A 20,819-nucleotide genomic window follows, 5' to 3' on the forward strand; every position below is an offset into this window, starting at 1 on the left:
ATGTCAAGGAAGAAAAATGTCTGGAGTCGATGATGATGCTGATTTGCATTTATTCTGTCCTTTCATATCATTGAATTGTCTCAATGTTTTGGATGCAATGAATCACTCTGAATTTATTCACTGTTATGTAGGCAAACCTGGTAGTGAGATAGGTTAATTAACCAAAGATTAGTTAATGTGTTTTTCTTGTGATATTCATTGGCAGAAAGCCATTGGTCTAGAAACTGGAAGATTTTCTGGTCATCGTAAATTGTGTGCCTTGAGTCCTGGAATAGAGATGGAACCCACACGTTATTGAGTGAGTTAAGGACACTGATCACAAGTTGAGAAGGAATCCAGACTTTACTTGGAAAACTGGCAGACTAAATAGGGCTTGAAAGATGAGCATAGAACAGTGAAGAACAAAGCAGCACAAACCTGTAATTACTGACGAGTGCACGGCAACAAGCCAAATATAAAGGGAAATAATAGGGCAGATGAGTAAGAGAAAATAAAAAATTGCATTTACATAAATCCTTTCATGACCTCAAGATGTCCTAAATTGCTTCATAGATATTGAAGTAGAACATAGAACATTACAGCACAGAACAGGCCCTTCAGCCCACGATGTTGTGCCGACCTTCATCTGAAACCAAGATCAAGCTATCCCACTCCCTACCATCCTGGTGTGCTCCATGTACCTATCCAATAACCGCTTAAATGTTCCTAAAGTGTCTGACTCCACTATCACTGCAGGCAGTCCATTCCACACCCCAACCACTCTCTGCGTGAAGAACCTACCTCTGATATCCTTCCTATATCTCCCACCATGAACCCTATAGTTATGCCCCCTTGTAATAGCTCCATCCACCCGAGGAAATAGTCTTTGAACGTTCACTCGATCTATCCCCTTCATCATTTTATAAACCTCTATTAAGTCTCCCCTCAATCTCCTCCGCTCCAGAGAGAACAGCCCCAGCTCCCTCAACCTTTCCTCATAAGACCGACACTCCAAACCAGGCAGCATCCTGGTAAATCTCCTCTGCACTCTTTCCAGCGCTTCCACATCCTTCTTATAGTGAGGTGACCAGAACTGCACGCAATATTCCAAATGCGGTCTCACCAAGGTCCTGTACAGTTGCAGCATAACCCCACGGCTCTTAAACTCCAACCCCCTGTTAATAAAAGCTAACACACTATATGCCTTCTTCACAGCTCTATCCACTTGAGTGGCAACCTTTAGAGATCTGTGGATCTGTGGATATGTGGATATGAAGTAGTTTTTGAAGTGCTCACGCTATTGTAATGAAGGGAAAATGGCAGCTAATTTTCACACACCATTGTTCCCCAAAAGCAGCTAAATAAATAACCACTTAAAGTTTTTATTTAGTGATATTAGTTGAAAGAGCAATGCTGACCAGGATATTCCTCTTCCTTGGATATTGCCATGGCCTTTTATGACCACTTTAAATGGCAATTGGGAGCCTGGTTTAATAGCTTATCAGAAAGACATCATCTTCAACAATTAGGTATTCCCTCCACATTGCATTTGGGTGCCTATCAAAATCACGTGCTCATGTTTTGGGGTAGGATTTGAAACCCTGAGCTTGGTCAGATGTGAATGCATGACAGTCCAGGCTGACACCTTAATGGTTTGAATATAAGAGTTTTAGTTACGCAAGGAGTCCAGCAGATTCTAATAAGCCCGTCTTTTTCATAAATCAATCTGATTTTTCCCTTTTCATGCCATCTATTCCAAGCTCAAATCCCTTCTTACTCGAGATATTTCTTGAGCCCCATCTATTTCTCAAGAAGGAATTGATTCTGTCCTTAACAACCTACATGCATCAGTAATAGTAGGAGAGACCAATGTGCAGTCTTTGTGCAGATGATTTCTCATGTTTTCACTGAGGAGATGCTTCTTCACGTTTTATGGCACTTGCACCATGCTGAATGAGAAATTACAGAAGGGATCCAGCACCACAAAAATGGGTATCTAGAAAGCACTGAGAGTTACCAGGAGCAGCAGAATGTATTCCGCCGCAATCTGTAACCTCTGCTGCATCATGCCCCCCATTCTACCATTACCATCAAGCCAAGGGATTAACGATGAATCAGAGATACCTGTAAATGGGGTGTCAACCTGGTAAAGCCACAAAACAAAACTGAATAACAGAAGAAGCATGCTATAGGTAGAGCAAAACTATACCAGAACTTGGGGATCGGATCACACTTTGCAGCCCTGCCACATCCAGTTGTTTAAAGTTTAAATTTATTTATTTTTGTCACAAGTAGGCTTACATTAGCACTGCAATGAAGCTACTCTGAAAATCCCCTAGTTGCAACACTTTAGCGCCTGTTTGGGTAAATTGAGAAAGAATTTAGCATGGCCAACGCACCTAACCAGCACGTCTTTCGGACTGTGGGAGGAACCGGAGCACCCGCTGGAAACCCACGCAGACATGGGGAGAACATGCAGACCCTGCACTGACAGTGACCCAAGCCAGGAATCGAACTGGGGGGTTCCTGGCGCTGTTGTGAATAGTGGTGGACAACTAACCAGAGGGGGAAGCTTGACAAACATTCTCATTTCTTATTGATGGTGGAGTCCAACCTATCAATGCAAAAAAAACGGTTTGTAACATTTGCAATCGTCTTCAGCCAGAAGTGCCGCCTGGATAATCAATCGACCTCCTCTTGAGTTCCCGGATTCACTGCATGTGATATCAGAAAATGGCTCAAGGTGCTGGATACAACTCTGACAGCATCTGTAGTGTTGAAGCTTTCTGAAGCTGCAGAACTATCTGTATTCTTATCCAAGTGATCCCAGTATAGCTACAACGCTGGCATCTACCTGACAATGTGAAAAATTTCCCAGCTATGTGTCAACGAAAAACAGAACAAATCCAGTCCTGCCAATTACTACCCAAGCAGTCAACTTTCAATCATCAGAAAAGTGATGGAAAGTGTCGTTGACAGAGGCACCTACTCACCAATACCGTGCTTACTGATACTCAGTTTGGGCTCTATAAGAGCCACTCAGCTCCTGACCTCATTACATCCTTGGTCCAAACATGGTCAAAAGAACTGAATTCGAGAGAGTGAAATGAAAGTGACTGCTCTTGACATCAAGATAGTGTTTGACTGATTTTTGACATTAAAAATAATTCACAGAATTGAAGTCCATGGAAAATTCGCTGCTGTTTGGAGTTGTACCTTGCACAGGGGAAAATGGTTGTACCTGTTGGAACCCATCGATCTCAGCCCCAGGATATCACTTCAGGGGTTCCTTAAGGAAGTGCCCTCGGCCCAGCCATCTTCAGCTGCTTCATCACTGACCTTTCCTCCATCAAAAGGTCAAAAGTGGAGATGTTCGCTAATAGGTACACGATGTTCAGTACCATTCTCAACTGCTCAGACATTGAAGCAGTCTATACCCACGTGTGGCAAGACCTGGACAACATTCAAGCTTGTGTTGATAAATAACAAATAGCACTCGCACTGAATGAGTGCCAGGAAATGACCATCTTCAACGAGAGATAATCTAACCACCTCTCCTTGAAATTTAATGGAATTAACACCACTGGATCTCCCATCATCGAGTAGAAACTGAATAGCCATATAAATAACTGTGGCTTCAAGAGCAGATCAAAGACTGAGAATTTGGGAGCAATAACACACCACCTTAAACCCCAAAGCCAGGCACAAATCAGGAGTGCGATAGAATACTCTCCACTTCCCTGGGTAAGTGCATTTCCAATAACACTCAAAAAGCCTGATACTATCTAGGACAAAGCAACCCGCTTCACTCACACCCCATCCAGCACTTTAAACATTTACTCCCTCCACTGCGCAGTGGTAGCACTTTCTGCCATCTACAAGATGCACTGCAGCAGCTTGCTAAGCCTTGTGCAACAGCACCTTCCAAATCCGAGACAGGCAGCAAATGCATGGGAACACCAGCACCTGCATGTTTCCCTCCAAGCCATGCACTATCCTGTCTTAGAACGATATTGACTTTCCTTCACTGTCACTGGATCAAAATCCTGGAACTCCGCACAGTGTGGGTGTACCTGCACTACATGGACTACAGCAGTTCAAAACAATGCTCAACACCTCTTTCTCAAGGGCATATTAGGGTTGGACAATAAAAGTTGGACTTGCCAGCAGCACACTCGCTGCACAAATTAATTAAAAGTAAATCATTGCTTGAGAACGAGCTATCTTCACTTTTCACTCAGAACTTGTTCACTTTTAAATTTTTCCTGTGGCATTTGAATCCTTTGCCAGAGTAGATAATTTTTCTTGATTAATTTTGTCACTAGCCTTCAAATAACTCTGAAAACTTCAATTAGATCACCTAGTAATGGCCTCTTTACTTTCAAAGAAACAACAAGATTGGCTTCCTTTAAGGTGTTTCATTATAGGAATTCCTGATGGACACTTTAAAAAAACCTGCCAATATTGGAAATTAAAAAAAGGAAATTCCATGAAATACCCAGCAGATCCATCCACTTCCGAAAAGATAATGGTTCAGATCTTACTGCCAAAGTAATGATGGGTTTAATGGCGCTTACTATTATTAATATGTAAATCATTTAGTAACTATGGCAAAGAAGAGATACCAAGTGAATTACGAATTGTCACAAGTTGCTGAACGATTTGCGTCACTCCCCTGTGAGCCTCACAAAAATGGATCTCGCCCTTCTCCCCATGAGTTTCAGTAAATTGCTGCATTTGCACATTCATTGTCAATTAAACTCATTACAGAAAAATAGAACTAGAACTTGACAATTGATGTACATTTTTAATGATTGTTATATTTTCCGGCAATGCTGTTCAACCTCTCCAGTTAGAGAGAGAACAATGTAAGCTACTGAGTTTCATTCCTACAATTCGGTACTTGTTTGATTTTTAATATTTTTTATTTTTAAAAATACTTTCCTTTGTCTTTTTCTCCCTATCTCAGTCTAATCTTTTATTTCTCTTTATATACCTGATTTTGAATCCAATTCATCCTAATTTCTCCATCATTTCCATTTCTCCCTCAACCTTATATTTCTTTGATTAAGGAGATAAATTGTCGTCTTGCTGTTATCGGCTTGTACTTCTGGCAAGTTGCAGAGCGAAAGTCTAACTGGGTACACGGAGAGATGATGATCCAGCAAAATCTGGGCCATTGTGTCTCAACTGGAGACCTGTCAGAAGCTTTGACATGAGAAACATTAACCTAAATTTCCACTTTGCAGCTGGCAACCGAACTGTATTTCCAACATTCCTCATTTTTATTTTACGTTCCAAATACCCTGAATTTATTGTTTTGTAGCCTCTCACATCCATGTTTATAGCCTTCTTAAAATTGAATAGCTTGAAATGTGTGCAATGTGGAATTTGGAATCTCACCAATGGCTTACCAATCGTACAAAAAACTATTTTTAGACCTGTTGTCTGTTCTTGGCTATTATAGCTATTGTCTTATTTGCTTTTATCATACTGTGGCTGCTGACGATTTTCTGTATCTCTTACCCAATCGGTATGCTGCAATACTGTTGGGACTTCATTAAGAAATGTGTGTTGCTGCCCTAGCTTGTCCTTCTACAGTCCCCATCAAAAAAGAATTGGTCTCGGATTAATGGTGAAGGAGGGGTGAGGATTGTCCATCTCCCTGAATTTACAGATTTTGGGACTGTGTAAATATTTTTTTTTACCTGATAGATCTAACCAGTGCTTGGACAGTGTTGGAGTTCCCTATCATGGAGATGTGCCTATACCTTCACAAGAACTGCATGGTGCTCACTCTGGGCAATGTGTTTATGATGTGTTGTTGCGAAGTTGGGTAGAGTAATTGTAGATTGGTGTTTGTAAAATTGTAAATGCCAGGGAGAAAGCATTACGTGGGCCCCTTAAAAGGTGGTGTTTTTTCTGTGCTTAGCGAGTTTAAAAAATGCAAGTACACAAGGAGCGCCAAACTGAAAATTTGTATCAAAAGGCCAAGCAGCTATGTTACCAAGACAACAGGCTTTTGAATTTTTTGAATTTAGCCAATAAATTTGAATTAGGCACTTAGATACCAAGAACCTATTAAATTTAAATCTGATGGTTTTGACAACCTGGGACCAATCCTATTGTGAGAAATATTGAGATGTCATCACAGGTATAAAAGAAGGGGGACAATGGGACAAAAAGAGAGAGCAAATGCCACTTGCCAGTGATCACAGCTCTGAGAGAGAGAGAGAATTGCTGGCTCTCATAGCTGCTTCTCTGGCTTAGAAAAAGCACCACCTAGATAGCAAAGGTGCCAAAGAGAAAAGAAGAGAGAAGTTCCAAATGGAAGAATCAACAGAGAAGGCCCAGAATATTCCAGAAGATACAAAACCTGGTTTTGATTTAGAGAGTAACTAAGTTCTACTTTTTGTTAATGAGTGGGAATTGTATTTATTTGGAACAGTATACCATTTGAATCTTGTTTTATTCGGGAAGAGTTGATAGAAGGGATTTATTCGGTTTGTTAATAGCTTAGTTAATTTGTTCGTTGTTAGATAAATTAAATTGTTCCGTGTTGAGTTTAGAGTGAGTGTCAGGGATTTATTTTGTATTTAACCACTAGGAGTTGCTGGAGAGCAGTTCACACCATTTCTCTCACACTTGTTTTACAGATTATAAGGCAAGGTACTCCTCTTTGGGTGTTTTGGTGTTAGTTCTCAGAGGGGGGATCAATCTTCACTTTACAACAGTGTCTGAAGCACATAATTGGGTAAGAGTGAGGGCAAGGTCACTCCTTTATCGTTCGTTCCTTCGCCAGTCTTATTTCAATGTCCATTGCTACCAACTTGGTCCATTGCAATACAATTAAGCCAGTCTTCGATTCATCAACTCAAAGTGCATCCTTCCATTCCTCAGGGTTTTCTCAAAGTTGCATTCAACATGATGAAGTGCTGACTTTGTCAGTTGAGGAGGGTTGTTAAGTGGTGGTCAATAGGACATTTCCTTGATCTTGTTTTATTTGAACTTGGTGGACATCCTACCCAAGGATGGTAAATATGATTCTGAGTATCCCCAAGTCAATCTGTTGCTCACCCAATTTGGATGCCAGCCACTGGAGATCTTTGCAAGGTTGATTGCGCTATGATTGTCTAGGCCTTGCCCTTGAATGATGCCTGAGTCATTGCTAATAAAGTCATTTAATTTCAGTGAACTATTTAGTTGTTGTTTACAAATAAGTAAATTGCTCACTTCTACTTGAGGGGGTCATTAAATCCAGTATGTGACTGGAATCATGTTTAGACCATATTGAATATGCCTTTTTTTTTAAGGACATTGATGACCAGTTGGGTGTTTACAATCATCTGGAAAGATTATTGACTTCAGTTTTATGACTTGACATGGTTGGAATTTGTGGTGATACTGTGCCTTTGATACAGGCACGTTTATATTGCGTTTCTTGTAAAGGTCAGTGTTTTGATGCAAGGAGTCAATTTGCCTGAAAAACATGCAGCTCCATGCTGAGACTGCAGGATAATAACTCATTTTAGCTAATGATATGTTTGTCTAAATTGGATTAATGCATTTGTGTTTACTTGATTTTTCTCCTGGGGTTTCGGTGTAGAGTTTTGATTAGATTGATTGACAGAGTCATGTGCTTAATGGAAGGAGCTAAGCTTGCAGGGAAAACCACAGTGAGCGGAATTCTCCCAAAATAATTCTAAGTGTTTAATCGGCAGGAAATCTGGAGTAATTCATGCTGGTTTTTTCAGTGGGAGTTCAGACTAGGATTTCCCACACCCTGTGCATGCAGAGGTCACCAGCATGAATATCGTTAAATTTCAGGGGTGGTGCCTATTCCCACCTAGGAGACTGAAACCAGCGGGCCTCTGCGCATGTGCAGTGGCCCTGAACTGTCAGCCTCCCGAATGCTGGTCAGCTCGATCACTGCCCAGCCCGGGACTCCCACAGTGCTCCCCCCCCCCCCCCCCCCCCAAACCGCACCACGGCCTGATCGCAGACCGCCCCAATTTCAGGCTCCCCCCACCCCACACCTCCCGCAGTGCAGACACTCCCGCAGGCAGACCCGCCTGCCTCGATCGCTGGCCCATTGATCTCAATGACAGAGTGCCGGGGGCACATGCTGGCACTGCCAGAGTGCCCATGCCTGGGGGCAACAGCCCCCAACTGCCTGACACTGTGGGGGGCCCCAATTGGCCCTCTTCACCCCAGCGGGGTCAGGCCGCCAGCTCTCTGAAAGGAGGTAGTGTAATCCCCGCTGGCGGTGTGGGAGACGCTAGTGCACCCGGAGAATCCAGTCCCGGGCCGGCTAATAGCATTTAAATGATACTAAATTATCACTTAAATGCTAGCCCCACATCCCGGCTGATTTCCAGTGTGGAGCAGACTGCGCCAGAAATATGATGCTGGGAGGCGCAAATGCTCGCGGGAACCCCGTGCATCACATCCGGCGTGATTCTCCTGGCCCGTTGCGCTAGAAAATTAGCGCAGCGGATGGGACAATCGCCCCCACTTTCTCTTTCTTCTTTTTAAACACGTAATTCCTGCCTGGTTCTGGAAGAAGCAAGATGTATCTATCTTTCTTTCTCTCTCTCTCTGGAGATTGGGAGTTTCAGGGCTGGCAACCTAGTACGCAATCTCATAAGTCTGTGTTTTGTTAAATGATTTTGAAGAGGGTTCATCTCTAAGAGGAATATCGCTTGAATTGGAACTCATAGGGATAGGTTAGCAGTTAAGAATTGTATTTTGTCACATTTAGGTATTGTTTAATTGTTAAGCTGATTCATTTGTTACAGTTAAACTGTGTTATTAAGTAAAATTTGTTTTGATAAAAGCTTCCCAGTTTGTCAGTACAATTGCGTCTGGAGTGAAACAACATATCCTCACCAAAATAGCAAACTGTTGGGGTGTAGTCTGACTTCATAATGTACCTTGGGGTTTCTGATCTGTACCCTAACAAATTAAATTCCCACCTCTGGGCCGCTATGCCAGTACCCAAACAATTACTGTATTCCCATAACCTCAGTATAAAATATTGAAAATGTGTTTTAGTTAAAATATGATGTGAATACTATAGCAAATGTGAAAACCTTTAAAGATAAAGCTGCCAGCATTTTTTTTGTTTATTTTGAGTGCTAACTATCCATTATTTGCATTATGCTATCCTTTTGCCTTAAGTCTTAGACTCACGAGCAGTCTTTTCTTTTTCACACTGTTTTCATTCTTTATCATATTGACCAAGAGGCTAGGCAGGCAGTTGGGTTGTTTATCGATATTTCTTTTGAAGCAGTCAACAAGAAGCATTTGGAATGATTTGTTATTCCCTGCCTCCAGCCAATATCTTCACCGGTACTCACAAGTAGCACCCCAATCTTCATTTCTATAAGTAATATCATGGACAGTGAACTACAATTAAAATTTGATAATTGAGCACTAGTAGATTTTTCCGGGTCTATGAGATCTTTACTACTGACCAATTTAGTTCTGTTATTAAAAATGTTGTCTAATTCATTCAACTTCAGCTGCAAGTAGCTCATTTACTTTTGAAAACAAAAAAAGTAGTCACAATTATTGGCTATATATGTATGTGTACTTCTAACCTTTTTATGTGCATGTTGATAAATAGTAAGATGAACTGCACACTGTGTAAGTGTTTTTTGATAGTTGTATGCAATCCTTTGTAATCTGCGAAAATGATATGAGCATTGGTGAATCACGAGACACAATACCATGAAAACACCACACTGTCTGAATTTGGGAAGTGTCATCTTGGTTAACTTGCCAATTGAAGCAACTACTTTAGGGCAACAGGGAAAATCAAGCCAATCCAGCTATAAGGAAGTACAGAGGGGCTAGACGTAGCAAAAAGCAATCCGCATCCAACCGCATTGTGGACGTAGCACTTGGAGCAGATCTGGTATTTCCCGTGCAATACAACATTCTCAGCAGTCAGAAATCAAGGAAATTCCAGAACTTTTGGATAAAAACTGTAAAGTTTCACCGTGAATTATGGTGGACATTAGCTAAGTAATTGTACATGTGAATGTACTTATGCTATGTCTAAAGCATTTGACAAGAATGATGTTGCTGTTGTTACTCCTGGGGTTGGAAACCTTTCTTTAGTGCTGTACTTTCTATGTAATAAGATGTTGTCAACATAAGAATTATGAACATGAGTTGGTCTACTCGGCCACTCAAGCCTGCTCCACCATTCAATAAAATCATGGTTGATCTGATTGTGATCTTAACAACACACCTACCACCTAACCCCGATGACCTTTCACCTCCTTGCTATTAAGAATCTACCGAGCTCTGCCTCAAAAATATTCAAAGCCTCGGTTTTCACTGCTTTTGAGGGAGAGAATTCCAAAGAGACACAATCCTCTGAGAGAAAAAAATGCCCCTCATCTCTGTCTAAAATGGATGGGGGATCCTTAGTTCTAGTTTCTTCCACAAAAGGACACATCCTTTCAACATCCACCCTGTCAAGACCCCTTGAGGTCTTGTATGTTTCAATTAAGTTGTCTTTTTATTATTCTTAACTCCAGCAGATACAAGCCTAGCCTGTCCAAACCTTGGCTTATTAGACAGTCTGTCCATCTCGGGTATTAGTCTCGTAAAGCTTCTCTGAATCTAACGCATTTACATACTTCCTTAGATATGTAGCTTAAGTGGCTGGAACTGAACAGCAAAGTAGTGACTATCTTTGTAATAACATGATATATTTGCCAAGATAAACTTAGTCTAATGTACAGTTCCTTATTCACTGTAAGATTAAAGTATGTCCTGTGTTTAATGAAGAGTGGAGCAGCACCAGGCGTACCTAAAAATGAGGTGCTAACCTGATGAAGCAACAAACAGGGCTACTTGCATTTCAAACAGCGAAAGCAGCCTGTGATAGAGCTAAATGATGCATTGCTTCTCGGCCTTTTGGCTAAGATCAAGTGTAGTATGGATTGGATGCTGCACTTGGTTGAGGTCATTGGGTTACATTGAAGCTTCATATGTTTCATATGAAGCAATTTTTAAAAGCGGCATCCCGGCCTTTTGGCTAAGATGCAAATGAGCTCAAGTCTTGGAGGAGGTGTTGCTTTGCTCCTCCAATCAACTTGGCTCATGTAGATCAGGCCCAGGTCAGGGTGATTTGGTCGCTCGCCCTGTCTTGTCAGCCTGGATCTGAAATGTCTCAACTTGTTGAGACTCTGAATTGGATTTGATTTGATTGAATTGGAAAAGTATTTAAAAAAATGATGCCACAATCAACAGGTTGGATCTAAGCTCATCTGCGGTCCCGCCACATCTAGTTGTGAATGGTGGTTGACAATTAAACAGCTAACAGGAGGAGGAGGCTTCACAAATAACCCCACTCTCAGTAATTGGAGTGCCAGCACATCAGTGCCAAAGATGAGACTGAGGCATCTACTACAATCTTCCGCCAGAAGTGCCGATCCATCTCGGCCTTCTCATGAGGTCCTCAGCATCATAGATGCCAGCCTTCAACCACTCAGATATACTTTACGTGATATCAAGAAATAGCCAAAGGCACTGGATGCTGCAAAGGCCATGGGCCCTGGCAATAGTACTGAAGACTTGTGCACCAGAACTAGCTGCACCCTAGCCAAGCTGTTCCAGTACAGCTACAAAACTGGCAACTATTTAGCTATATGGAAAATTGCCTGGGTATGTCCTGTACACACAAAGCAGGAGAAATCCAACCCAGCCAATTATTGTCCCATCACTCTACTCTCAGTCATTAGCAGAGTGATGGAATGGGTCATCAACAACATTAACAGGCCACGCACCATTCTGACTTGGAACTATATTGTTCCTTCACTGTTGCTCGGCCAGAATCCTGGAACTCCCTAAAAGCACTGTGGTGTACCCACATCCAATATAGACTGTAGTGGTTGACAACTGCCTTTCAAAGGGCAATTGGAGATGGGCATTATAAATGCTGATCTCGGCAGTGGCACACACATCCTGTGAAAGAATAAGAAGAAAATTGAAATTAACGGACAGCCAAGAGGCTTTGATTTGGTCTTGCATGTGTAGTAGTACAGTGGTACTTTGGATATGGGAATGAAGTGAAATATCATGCAAAAAAAAAGCAAAGAAACATTTTGTTCACCAACAAACTATGAAATATCAAAACATACTTGTAGTTTTAATGTCGCACTCACTTTCTCCCAAGAAAATTCTGATGGATAATTGAAGAGTTTGATAATTGAGAGTGTGGATGATGAAGGCTATACTGCAGATAATTTTTGTTTTCTTTCATTCTTATTTCATTGGAGAAAAGCAGATGAAACATTTATCATAACAAAACATCATGATGAGCCCTTACGGTGCAATTACTGCTGCGTATTATATTTTATTGCATAGAAACTTGTTTAGAAGTTCTGAGTTATCATTTTTCTGTCCGCTCACACCTAAAATGCATGCAGAACAATAAGTACTTTGGCAGCTCTGAAGCCCTTTTGGGATGGTTGCGCTGATTGGGCTGATAAATGTTTGAAAGATGCAAGTTCTTCTAACTTGTTTAATTAACAGTTATGATTCTGTATTCTTTCTCCCATTTCTTTGAGGTACAGTATTCCTTGCTTTCATTCAATGTTTGCAATATGATGTTGTCTACACACCATTATCCAGTACATCATAATGGGCTGCATTAAAACTGATTAATCAATTAGATTGAGGTCAACTCACAAATCAAGAGAAAATAAATGATCTTCCATGGCATTTGTAGTCACGTGCATCTTGGCCTGGCAAATTATATGCGTTAAAATAGTAAGTATATTGTAGCAAATGACAACCCTGATCAATTCAATTGTAAAGTTACCTAGGGAGCTTCAAGATAATGATCAACTTATTTTTTATTCATTTGCAGGATGTGGGTGTTGCTAGCAAAGCTGGCATTTATTGCCTGTCACTGCTTGTCCTTGAGAAGGTTGTGTGGTCTTCTTGAATCACTGCAGTCAGCCTGATTAAGATGCTCCCACACTGCTGTTACGTAGCAAGTTCCAGTATTTTGACCTAGTGACAATAAAGAAGTCTGTATTTAAATCACTGCAACTAAACATTAAATGTAGGTAAATAAAATAAAACCATATGTAATGTGCACAACACAATCGTATAGGTTAAAATGGGGACAGATAAACATTTTTAAATTGTTCATAATTCTCTTGCAGATTATGTGAAGTCTTGAAGTGAATTTGCAGTGGAATAAAGTTAAAGAGAATATAACATTGCTGGAAGATACTCTACATACAGTAAGTATCTTTATTGTAAATAAAAAATCATGGTCAATTAGTTGCAAGTAAACAAGTCGTGTTGCATTGCATGTTTATTTGACAAGGAATTATGTTAACAGTTAAATCTCATAACAGACCCACATGTTTGATCGTAATTTGCCTTCAGTTTTTGGCAGAGGAAATCTATAAAGTAAATATTTGATAAAATACGAAAATCATTGCTAGGATTGACAGAAAAAGGTTGGGCAATGGGTTGAATGTTCTGTAGAGCCTCAAAGCCAAAATCATTCTGACTTGGACACAGTAAGGTTGCCTGTGGGCAGAATTTTATGCACTCCCCAAGGCAAGTTCTGAGGTAGGGTAGCAATGTAAAATTCAATGGACAGGATTCCCCCTGAAGCCCACCCGACCTGTGCCAGATGCAAAGACTCAATTTCACAATTGGGCGGGCAGGGCCTCAAGATGGAAACCTGCTCTTCCACCAAATAAGGCCCTTTTCCCACCCAGACTCAATTCCTATGCTCCTTCTGGTTTGGGGTGCTCTCCCCTCAGGGCCATGGCGCTCCACTCCACCCCACCCCAGTGGCCTACCCCCTGATGCCACGATTATCCCATCTCCCTACCCTGCAGGGAATCCCCTTCCCTCCTGCCCCTGCGACTTATCATGAGAATGGTCCCGGTATTTAGTTCCAGGCACAGCGCTGCGGTATCTCTTCTGGTTAGTTCTTGATTTTCTTTTCTGAACTGGTTTGAGTTGGAGGACATTCCACAGGTTGTTGCTGCCCTTGAGTGCACAATTACGCTCCGCTGTGTTTATAAACTTTTAAACCTTGTGTCCAATAGATTAACTTTGCTTTTAATCTTTATTCCCTACTTCATCGGAGAATCACTCTTTTTAATCTTATAACTCCTCGCTTACAGATGGATTCTCTTGTAACTGTATATTTGCATTCCTTCGCAGAGAAACAATTGTAGTGCATGTTGCCTGTCAGAATGAACAGGTTTGGTGGGGAACACAGTGAGAAAAGTAGGGGAAAGAAACTGAGTCGGAGAAGTAAAGGCACAGGGAAAGACAAAGGAGAAGAATCTCCTGATTACGAGTGAGACCAGCTAGTGCATAGCAAGCAATTTTTCATAGAATCATGCTACTCTTTGAAAGAGTTATCCAGTTAGTCCCATTGACTGTCTTTACCCCATTGTCTGAATTTTATTTCTCTTCAAGTTCACAACCGATTCCTCTTTTCAAAAGTTACTGTTGAATCTGCTTTCTCCACTCTTTCAAAAAGTGCATTCTAGATCAACTCATTGTATTTTAAACAAAGGGAATTCTTTTCCACTAGCTCCTTTATAGCACTTACTTTCTGCCTTCTGTCAGGCCTTTCCCTTAACCTTAAACTTCCTGGTTTTTATCCGTATTTCTTATGTGTACCTCTCTGACTTTCAACATGACTTATTAGCATTCTAATGCTCCTAACATCTCCACTTTCAAGTTGCATAGTTCTCAACAGCCTGTGAAAATGTGCCTTCATTCCCACCTCAAATTTCTTCCTCTTGCTACATTCTGACTGTAGCTGCAGCTGACTAGTCGAGCTGGAGTCTGCTTCTGGTGCTGCCAGATCTCCCAGTCCTCCATGGACTTGATGACCGACCACAGTGCTTACAGACCTTACTGCCACCCTCACAACTCTGCCACCATCTCACATGCTTCTGTCACCATTTCCCTACAGCCCTAAGACACTCCCATAACCCTTGCATTTCCCCCTAGCCACTAGTTCTGTTCACAAATGCGTCATTGCCTTGCCACCCTCAATCTAGTGCTTCCATGATCCCAAAGGCCACCCTCCCAAAATGATTTAATTACAGCAGCCCTCTGCCAGTGCCCCAGACCGCTAGGGCCAAAGTACCCAGCTATCCAATATTCTCACTGTGCCTTCAAACATACTATCACTTACTTCACTGGTGTCTCTAAATCCCAAGACTACCTTGCCAACATCCTCAAAATATGCTCCCAGTACTCCTACGGATCGACTGGTAACCTCTGAGGTCTCCTTCTGTGTCTTGGGGCTATTGTTTAAGAAAGGAAAAGTTTTAATTGAAAGATAAAACGGAGTACATAACCACGTAATAATTTTCCTGAAGATATGCATAAAATATAATTCTGAAGCTGAAAATGCCACATCACTTTCAGAATTACGAGTAATAAAAATGTGATTTGACTTATTCAATCACCATAAATCAGTAGCCCTGTTAAAATATGTATAAAATAATATATGCTTTGATTTCCCATGTGTCATGCCACTTGAGATCCCCTATTGTTACTAAGTCTGTTTGTAGTTGTGTTAGAGGATAATTTAAAATTTTTATAAATCAAATTTTGCTCTCAATACTCAAATCAGAAATTTTATTTTTTATCGGCAAACTATATAGCCTTTGTCGTATTGTAGATAAAGAGTGAAGACAAAAAACATCTTACAGGTGAGAAGCAAGAGGTGAAGAGAGCAAGTGAGAGAAGTGGGGAAAGTTGGCAAGGGGGGGGAAAGAAGAGAGAAGTGGAGGGAGGAGGAGAGGATGGGAGGTCTGGGAAGAGGAGGATGGGAGATGTGGGAAGGGGAGACAGGAGAGGAATAATATGATCAGCTCCCTTCTATTTTTGAACTGCTGTCATCGCAGCCTCCACACTCCCAACTTTGACCCCTTTGTCCATGATAACTATGCTATCTTTGTGCATATTTTTCTTTTATTACGCTCCTATGAAATCTCAAACTATTAAAAGCGTTATGTAAGTACAAGTTGTTGAGAGGGTAGAGAGGAAGGGGATAGAGAAGAAAAGGAAGGAGAGAGGTAGGTAGGGAAATGGTGGAGAGCAGAGGGAGAAGTGTGGAGAACATATAAGATGGTATAGAACCACTTGGGAGGGGGAGGAAGTGAGAGGAAAGACATCACTGTCTCCAATTCAAATTTCGCAACCAAAATTACAAATTGGGCCCTGAATTTCTTTTTACTTTAGAAATGTTCCTCGATATAGTTGAGGATCTTGTGTTTTTCTGGTCATTTACATTGCTCTTGATCTCCTCATATCCCCCTTCCTCATCATCTCCGTACTTCTTTCTCCGTTATTCACCATTGCTCCACCTGCTTTTCCTTCCCTTTCCTTCTCGGCACTGCAGATTTATTAATACAGCTGCAAACTGATTCATTACAACAAATAAGCAATTTTAATCAGTGTCTAGTATACTACCTGTGAGTAATCCAATTTTAAATAATTGAAGATGACTTCAAAAACTATTTACAAGTTACATCAGCAAATAGTAAAACGTTTCTAAGTTTTTTTTAGAACATTGGTCTTGCAATGGTAATAGTGGTGGGACTGTCAGTGTTTACCATGATTACTCAACTAAAGCTGAAAGCTATTTTGAGAATCCACACATACGAATGGAAACGTAGATGTTGCTGAGAATCATTCTGTGCTCCACTGACAGATGCGTCAATGAGGTCTCCCAACTTCCACACCCCCATCCCACCAAACTCTCCAGTGAAGTCACAGAATAGGAAAAATTAGGAGAGGCAATATAAAATAAAGGGTAGAATTCTACAGGGGGTGAAAGAGCAGAGGAGCCGGGACAGGTTGGAGGATGATTGTATGTGTACAAATCATTGAAGGCGGCAGGAGAAGTTGATGAAACATAAGGGATCCTGGGCTTTATAAGTAAGGGCATAGAGTATGAAAGCAGGAAATGTATGATAAACATGTATAAAATACTAGTATAATACTATTATACCACTATATTGTACTTGTAACGTTTTACAAATAATAAAATACTTGGCCTACATCTAATAAAATACTTGGCCTCAACTGGAGTATCATGTCCAATTCTGGGCACCACACCATTAGGAAGGATGTGAAAGCATTGGACAGTATAGAAAAGATTCACAAGAATGGTTCCTGGAATGAGTTATATAGATAAATTCGGGAAGCTGGAGCTGTTCTCCTTGGAGAAAAGGATATTTGATAAAGGTGTTCAAAACCATGAGGGGCTGGACTCAGTTGAGAGAAACTGTTCCAATTGGAGGAAGGATTGGGAACTGGAGGGCATTGATTAACAAAAGAAGCAATGGAGACGAGAGGTTAAAATGCTTTTATGTAGCGAGTGGTTAGGGTCAGGAATATACTGCCTGAGAAAATGGTGGAACGTTGTTTCTAAAAGAGAATTGGACAGTTGTCTGAAGAGAAAATAATTGCAGAGCTATGGGAAAAAAGCATGGGGAAATAGGATGAGATGAGTTGCTCTTACAGAGAGCTAGGATGAACATGACAGGCTGAAAGGCCTCTTTCTGTGCTACAACTATTCTATGGTCTTTGCCTCTACACTGCGGGACTCGCTATAAAGGCCCTTGAAAAATTACAATGTTGTGAATGAGGTGTACCTAAGCTTTTAAATGTACTAAATTCATAATTATGGTTAAACATTCTCATGAACGCTGAAAAGCTATGTTCATGCTAAATTTCTCCAATATGATAAAATCCATATATTGCTTTTTTTTTGCTAACTTGTCTCTTTATCCAATTATAATTCATTTATTTAACTATCTGAATATTTAAACTCAAGGTAAAGCGTAATTGAGCTTTTAACTTCCTAGTTTTCTATCTGTGAAAATACTTCAATCCAATTGGCTGCTTGCCCTGCTTGCTGACATCAGTGCTACTGGATCTTTTTGACTTGGTGGCAATTTAAACTGCTGTCAGGGAAGGGAAAATCTATGTCAAACAGATGGCTTGATCTTTGTGGGCAATTTCCTCAAGGTCAGCAGTGAGTATTGTTGCTTCACAGTTAATCATAAAATTAAGTCCATTGTCCTTGTGCCTAAAAATTTACAAACCTTGGTCTGTAAATGGGTGCAATTAGTGGAAATTTGACATGGTGATCTGGAGGCATTGGTAGTTTTGTGGGTGAGGCTAACTTCCAACACAATGTTATTTAAACGAGCACAAACAATTGTGAAGTGTAGATTTGCACTTGAAATTCCTCAAACTGTTACAGTGGTTTGATTGCACTAATGGCAACCTTTTTAGTTGTACGTTTCATTGTCCCAGCAATTCCACCTAAAATACTACTGTAATGTCGACATATAAGTTGCCTCTATTTTTTGGGTTGATTTTCCAAGTATGCCAAGTATAGAAGTGAACAGAGGGTGTGAGTGATTGCCATTTTGAAATATCATTAGCACCATGCAAAGAATGGGCACGCCTTAAACTCCCACATACCTTTGCAACATAGCTTGACCCCTTCGACGTAGTTATAAGGCACCAGTAAGTAAAATATGCATTTGTAGAGTGAAAAATAGAGGCTGACTGCTAATGCGAATATAGAATGTTGTGGCTAAAAAGGGGGAGTCGACTTGTATGCTGAGTTTATGCAATAACATGATTTTTGGGCCAGGGAAATTGGGTCGAATTATATACTGTATCAACTTATAAACCTTGCTTTACAGTATTTACTTTCCCAATGGCCTTGTACAATTTGTAAACTTTTAATAATAAATCAACTATTACACTCAGTTTTCCTCCAGTCCTTACACTTCAGCAGATACCGCCATAGTGATATCTTTATTGCTGCTGATCAACATGCCAGACTTTCGCTTTCGCACTTGTTTACTTCACTTTGGCTGTCAGGGTGGTTAGTTTTAATTTAAGCAATGTGTGTGGCTAAATTTAGTAAGAATTGTTGAAGCAACTGTTCCACAAAAATTAATATGTGTTGTGTACTGGTCCTCCTGAGTTATAACACTTCTTTCACCTATATAAACCTAATAGGAACCTATTTCACAGCAGTTTTTCTTCAATGTTAGCCTACTTATTATGGGGTCTATTGTGCATTATTAGGAAATTAAGCAAATTCTGCATGTTGGTAACAGTTAATCGTCATTTATTTATGAAAACCCCAGCAATGTGTATTGTGTAGGGCAACAGTACTTGGTTATCTATATGCAAATGAAAGTTTAGTTATTCCATTTGATTACGTTAGTTATGTCTACTAATCTGGAATGGATCCTGCAAAGTATATTAAGATACTGATCGAGAATATTATTGTTATAATAGTTTATTCTCCATTTTATGCAGCTAACATGTTTTCCCCATGTAATATTTTGGTGCATTTCAGTTGTGCACATGAGTATACATGTACAGGCTATTTGGGCCTACTGTTAGCCTGGTACAGTCATGTTAAATGTCTCATATGATCTTAGCGCAAAAATAAACCTTAACTGTTTCTGCTTATTCTGTCTTCCCTTAGCTCCACCAATTCTCCCTTGTTCTTTGAAGCTAAATCCATTATTTCTCTCTGTTAATCAAAATGCTACACTTATTTATCTCCCTGTATTTCCTGACATTCACCAGTTACTTTGAAGGTGGGAGCACCTTGAATATAAAAGTTCACCATAGTCACTAAAGTCGCCATAGTCCCAGATGACCATAGGTTTGTGGTGATTTAACTTGAGGATCACCACACCTCAGCAAGTTTGAGAAGGCAGGTCTTCATGAAGAACTTAAGCCACTGCGAGAATTGAACCCACGCTGTTGGCATTGCTCTGCATCACAAACCAACTGTCCAGCCAACTGAACTAACCGACCTCCACTTTGAAAATACTTGCTTTTGATAGGTTAAAAAAAACTTCTATTGGCTGTTTGGGCATTGGAAGCCCATAACTACTTGGATCCATATTTTTGTAATGAGGTTACTGAATCTAGTTGGAGCACTACAACAGAATAAATCTCTAAATTGAATTGTCAGTAATACATTGCATTGTACGTAATAGACAGCACAGTAGGAGTTAAATTCTGGTTGAGCAAATATTCTCCTTAACCAAATGTTCCCATTAACTGGGTGTCTATTAACTAGCATGTACTGTACCAGCTAAATGCTTTCTCTTATAGATTAAATGCTCTTTCACACGCATTTCTACGGTATACAAAAATGCTGGTTAATACAGTTTTGTATTAATGGATTAAAATGTTCCTCGTTTGTTGGTTCATTGGAATGTTACTATTCACATAATATGTGAGAGAATGTGTGTGCACTCCAAAAGCAAAAATGAAGAAGGCATTTTTTGGCCATGCTGTAAATAGATTTTCAGAAATAACAGTAATAATTAGATATGTTATTGCTGAATTGAATGATACCATCCTTCTTCACTGTCATTACAATTATAGCTGAAGTGAAAATAATATTGCATTTATATTTTATAACTTTCAACCTATAAAGCCATTAATGGATAAGTGGCACTATGTTAGCTGATTTTTTTTTCCTGTTTCTGTCTGTTTTAGTGTAACTTAAGAGAACTATTTTCTGAATTGTTCTAAACTGCAGATTATTTTCCCCAAGCCCCCTGCTGGGAACTTACCTCAAGTACATCTGTGAGGAGAGATTCCTGAAATTTTCTCCCAAATCATGGATCTTGCCCAAGGCAGATTGCCCCTTGGCAAGTCCTTGTCTTGGTATTGGGGCAGAAATGTTCCTGGCTGCTAGCATTGGGATCTGATGGCCCTACTGTGTGGAGCTGTAGTTAGAAGGTTCACAGCTCAATGACTCC

General features: G+C 40.4%; 1 protein-coding gene and 1 pseudogene across 4 annotated transcripts in view; both read left to right on the top strand.

The window, feature by feature from the left end:
* The window catches only part of zbtb20 (zinc finger and BTB domain containing 20), a 345,434-nt gene that overhangs the window by 131,017 nt on the left and 193,598 nt on the right, over positions 1-20,819 (top strand). For all 4 annotated transcript variants that reach the window (XM_078232540.1, XM_078232543.1, XM_078232541.1 and 1 more), the window contains exon 2: positions 13,170-13,250. The gene's annotated coding sequence lies outside the window, so the exon portion shown is untranslated. The remainder of the gene's footprint in view (positions 1-13,169; positions 13,251-20,819) is intronic.
* LOC144506717 (U2 spliceosomal RNA) lies at positions 10,896-11,098 on the top strand (annotated as a pseudogene).

This window comes from Mustelus asterias, chromosome 17 (assembly GCF_964213995.1).
Source record: "Mustelus asterias chromosome 17, sMusAst1.hap1.1, whole genome shotgun sequence".
Taxonomy (NCBI): domain Eukaryota; kingdom Metazoa; phylum Chordata; class Chondrichthyes; order Carcharhiniformes; family Triakidae; genus Mustelus; species Mustelus asterias.